This window comes from Electrona antarctica, assembly GCF_951216825.1.
Source record: "Electrona antarctica genome assembly, chromosome: 1".
Lineage (NCBI taxonomy): Eukaryota > Metazoa > Chordata > Actinopteri > Myctophiformes > Myctophidae > Electrona > Electrona antarctica.
The window spans coordinates 33,841,657-33,847,407 of NC_136806.1; positions in this window are offsets into that span (position 1 = coordinate 33,841,657).

Sequence of the window (5,751 nt, forward strand, 5' to 3'; positions counted from 1 at the left end):
TCTCTGTCGTTCCCTCTCTCTCTCACACGCACACTCACACGCACACACAAGACTACTTTTAGAGCATCCTGTCACGGATGTGAGCCAGCAGGCCATGACACACATGGAGGGCAGTGTCTGGAACAAGCAGACGTGTCCAGTCCGTCTCAGCTTTAACACCCACTTCTCTCTCTCTCTATCTTGCGCGCGCGCGCGCGCACGCACGCACGCACGCACGCGCACGCGCACACACACACACACACACACACACACACACACACACACACACACACACACACACACACACACACACACGACAAGGTGTCTGTGTGCTGCATCTAGGCGAATACTAGTATAGGGTCTGTCAGAATCCCAACCACTTGTCCTTGTCAAGGAGCTATAGCTTCCAACTTTTCTGACACTTGCATATACTTTTTTCCCCAGACAAAGCTTTTTATCTGGTGTTATTTTAATGTGTGCTCAAAGACTACTCTGCCATCCACCCTGGGTTTATATAAGTGCAGGCAACACAGCCTCTATACTAGTATCTGTGTAGCCTAAAGCCTATATAACTCAGCTTACTGAAGTCTCATCTCATTACATAACACTCCCTGTGCCTTCCTGCAGTTCAAACATGCACGTTAAAACAAAAAGGATCCAAGCCGTCTCTGCTGTATACTGCGCATCAAGTGAAGTATTTTTGATGTTCCAACTCTCTCCAGTTTTCCATCCCGAGAAAGACGGGGGATGATTATGGCGGTGAAAACAGCACGCCATCAGAGCAGATTAAGGACAGCTCAGCATGCAGGCCAAATTCCTTGCTGCCTTTTATCTCTAGAAGACAAGACATGTTACGCAACCCCCGCTCTTTAGGGACCCGGCCGACTTTCCACCCAACTTCTGTCTGCATGTCTGGTGCCTACAAGTCCTCTATTTGATGTGTGACGTTTGAAGCAGCCATACGTGCTACTGGAGTGGATGTGCCTGTTGCTCCTCGTTGCTCTGCACTGCATCCCCTGAGTGGCCACTTTCAAAAGGCCCCTCATGTTAAGTTGGACCTTTCTTGGTTGTACATAACACCCTCTCAAATTGCTGTTCCAATATGCCACATTGCTTCCTTACCACGTCTGTCTTTTATGATCCAACAAAAGGGCTTGTTTTTTTAGTTGGTTTTGGAGGGCACCTTCCCTTCTTCAACTGTCAGCTAATAATGAACCTCTCCTGGCAGTGCCCAGTCCATCTCCATAGTTAAAACAGCAAGGGCATATGAATGAACATCTCTGTGAATCTGCCCTGTCTCATTTCCAGTTGAAGAGGATGTGTGATTGTGTAATGTTGAACTTCTAACACTGATGAAAGTCGGTATGATGTTCTGTAACAATGGTTGCCACTAATAAGATCTCTCATTGCATCACAGAATTGTGTTAATTAGTCCAATACAATGCCTGGTGAAGTCAATGAATCATTTCTTTATCTTTGATTCATGTACACATGAATTAGTTCTACTGACCGCCACTCAGAGAGCTTTCTCGCTTGCTTTTGCTACAAATAACTTTCCACAGTAGGCTATAGATTATCAGTTCCATGATTCACATTATCTCTGCATCACTGTTAATCTATATCTTTTAGTAGTGTGGTTTTCTTCTCTTAACTCTTACTTTCTGCACAAATTAGTAGCCCATACCAAGCATTTCTCATTAGCAATGAACAACTACTTAAACCCTAATACAGTACGTTGTAGATCGGGGGCCTCCAGGGCTCTATAATTGGTCTCCTTCCTTTTTTATCTGGAAAGCTATAGCAATATCATTAGGTTCAATGGGCCTCATGCGCCAATAAGTTCCTAACTTTTCCTCTTACATTTCTTCCTAAGTGAATTCCTAAGAGAAGTCCAGTCAGATTCATGAAACGTTCTTAAGTAGGCAGAATTGTTCGTAAGCATGTTCTTATGATGATGAATCCAACTTGAAGGGGTGTGTCAGTTCATTCAAAATAACATAGGTAGACCCCACCTATCCTAATTAGCATCCTAATTACCATAGGGGGCCCCACCAATCCCATATAAGGCATTGGGAATTCACTTTCCTACCTATGTTCACCCAAGTGGGTGTGGTTTTACATGACTCCATGGCCATTGCCTGCAGTCACACCTGTGTGTGATTGCAGCACACAGAAATCACAGGACCTCACACACAGAAATAAAGTTGAGTGAAGGAAGTCAAGAATACATAAACTAAAGTCTAAATATGGTGGAACACCAGTGGACTCCAAACATTAAAAATCAATAGTACTGTGGAGGCACTTCTGAAGTGAACAGCACATTTTATTCATGAATGTATTTTATTATCTATCTCACATTAGTGAACTTATCACCACTAGACATCAATGTAAATTTGCTGAATTTAGCACATTATCCATATGTCATGTTCAGAAGTAGTGGATAGTAGTGGATATAAAACATTTTATTACTGAACACTGGAGGGTGGGTATGGAGGCAGGGGCTGTGAAGCAGCAACTGCTTGGTATGTAATGGTGAGGAAATAGGGGTGTTGAGGGTGATATGGTGGTGCAAGGGGTGGGGATAGGGGGGACTTTCAGGTAGGAAGGCGGGGGGGGGGGGGGGGGGGGGGGGATGATGGGGTGGGTATGGTGCTTGGCTTCAACTCGACTGGTCTGTTTGGGTTGGATTGTAATTTTCAGGCCAGTTGAAAACTCTAAAGCAGTGGTTCTCAAACATTTTCATGTCAAGGACCCCCAAATTTACATACAGTCTGCAGACCCCATCTGAAAATATTTTCTGCTAGGGAAATGTTTCGAAGATTTATCAAAATGTTTCGAAAATAGCACATCTACAAGCTCAAAATGGACATTAATGGGATGCGTTGTGAACTTGTAGATTGGCTATTTTATTTTCAAAGTATAAAATGGGATTAAAGTGGTAAAAATGTTCCATATTTTGCTGTGGACTGCCGGGAACTTCCTCAAGGACCCCTTGAGGTCCCCAGACCAAACTTTGAGCATCATGCAGAGGGCGCTGTTTTTCCTTTATGTTTTCAGATTGCACTTAAGAACAAAAAAGGCACCCCAAGAGTGCTCCACAGTGTGCGTAGATTCTGTTCTTACCTACGAACAAATCACAGCTAAGAAAACATTGAGGGATCCCAAAACCTTCTTAAAAACTTCCTAAGTGGGTCTAAGAACAAATTTCCTCTTAAGAATGTATTAAGAACGGTTGGCGCATGAGGCCCAATGTCTGAGAACACAAAACAATTTGCCCGAGCGTGGCACCGCCACCAACCTGATGTTAAGATGGAGTCTAAGGCCGATGTGATCTTTTATGACAAGTCAAGTTTAGTGTCGCGCAGACGAAATGAAAGCCTGGGTATCGAGGCTAAGTTCAGTGTGGTAAGGGGTGAAGAACATCTTCCCAATTACCATTTACACTGCCTCCCCGAAGGAGTGTTATTTCACTGGTCTTACAGTAAATGACTGCAGAAGCAATACATGCAATTCTTACCATCACATTTGCCATTTTGGGTTTGATTCAGGATGACAATGAGACTGACTGCCATGCTAGAATGGGAGACTCTCTTTGGCGGAGCCTGGGAGTCGATGGTCGCTGAGGGGACGCTTTTTTTATAGGGTTAGGTTTAGGTATAGTTTTTGTGAGGTTATATAACCCTGCCCTACTAGTAGTAGCGAGCGCTGTAAAACAAGTGCCCCATCAGTGCCCATCGAAACCCAGGCTCTGCAAAAAAAGAGACTCCTGTGCTAGAATAGCAGCTTGCAGAGTGCAGAAAACTGTCTCGACCTTAGCACCAGGGAGATTGTCCTTGATTTTAGAACTGCCAAAGAACTGAACAAGCCACATCATAATCTCACTTCTCCAAGGGAAAAAAAGATGTATAATAAACTGTCAGCAACAAAAGAAACACTCACTCAAAATATTATGTATGCAGGTACACATGCAGTAATCCTCTAATAGTGTAGAAATGGAACCAAATGGATCAAATTTGACTGTGTACGCCCAGGTTACACCACTAGGTCAGTCCCAACAGGTGGTTGTGTAATAGTGGATTGATCAGCAGGTGGCACACTGGCATCTGGTGTTTGTGTTGTGTTGTCACCTCTTGAGCTGCGCCAGTCAGGACACCCACACACCACAGCATGGGGTATTAGGCCTACTCGCCAAATCCCTTCACATCTTGCTCTCAAAGTTCAGAGCAGGTCACATTCTGTATAGTAAAAGTCCTAGAGTGCAGATGTCCTCAGTGCAAATCAACATATTCACAGCCAGGTCATCTCGTTAATGAGTGGACAGTAGTGGTTTCCTGCTGACACCGACAAAGACCAGCTAGATGTGAAGAGCCATTATAAAAGGGGGAGGAACAAGTGTGAATGTTTGCTGCATGTGTATAGACAGACCTTCAGACTTTCTCGCTGGTACCTGCTCTGCAGACTGCTGCCCTGAACTGGTTGGTACATTTCTGTATTTCCTTCAACTGTTTTGAAATGCATAGCTGTGACTGGTTTGGTTGCATTCGACACATCTGAACGTAATGTAACCCATGCACCTAATATGCCAAGGATAGCCTGCTGGCACACTGAAGAGTGATAGAGGTTCTTAGATGCCGTAAGCCAGATACCATGCAACCAATGTGAAATGTGCTTTATGAAAGAAACAGTTAAGGTGATTTATTCACCACTCAGTGCTGTCCAGTAAACGTTAAGATCTCAATAAAGGCTCTTTTACCGTGTCTGGACCACTAGTAGGCTAAGGTTGTTTCTCTCCTTGACTGCATGGGGATACAGGGCAAAATCAGCTCTGAAAAGGACAAGAATCAAGGGAATCTTGAGTTCTTTGTCACTCACTCATACAGGTACATAATACAACAGATTAGATTTAGAACCATCTCCACCTCCACAATCAATGGCGTTGGAGGGCATAGAATAGATCCTGGGTTAACGTTTTTGTTTCTTCATGCACATACGTTCTTAGGAAAAAAATCTATATTCTATATTGCAGCTGAATGTAACTAAATAAATGTCATGTTCAGTAGGAATTGTGTAGATTTTAATTCAAGGTAGGTCTGACTCTAAATTCTGCACAAAACACACATGCAGAAACCATTTTGTACTCGCACAACAAACTTTCACTTTGTTCACACTGGCTGACTGCAAATTGAAAAAAGTTCAATATATTCAACAGCTTTTTTCATTGAGGCTTTTCAACCTGACATATGCAATAAAAGGCTAAAATCTTTGATTTCTTCAAAGTTCTTCTATTTAGAGTGGTGCGCCGTGGTGGATCACCAAGAGCTTCAAATTCAACTTGAGGTGCTTTGCTGCATGTCATCCCCCCTCTCTGGAATAAGGCATAAAAAGCCTTTTGGGGGTTGGTGAACTGTAAGTCTCAATCTTTTCTGCATAATGCATATGCCAATAAATTACCATCAGGAATGTATGTTAACTCAAGAGCGGCTCATTTCTTTTCATCTGCTCTACAGCGTAGTGTAGACGGGCATATCACCATGAATCTGTCTCAAAATGCACCTATAGTATGGGAACTAATTCTATATAATGCTCTAGTTCAACTGTCCATTCTGCTTCAAAGCCATTCTGTCTTTCAGCTATAATCTCTAGGCATCTGGAGTTATACAACAAAAACGCTGATAGGCCACCTTTTCATTAATTATCCTAGCTCTTCTTCTCAAGCTAGGATCATAAAGTGTTGGACGTGTGTGCTTATTTTCAAGGGGTCTTCTTCCTCCT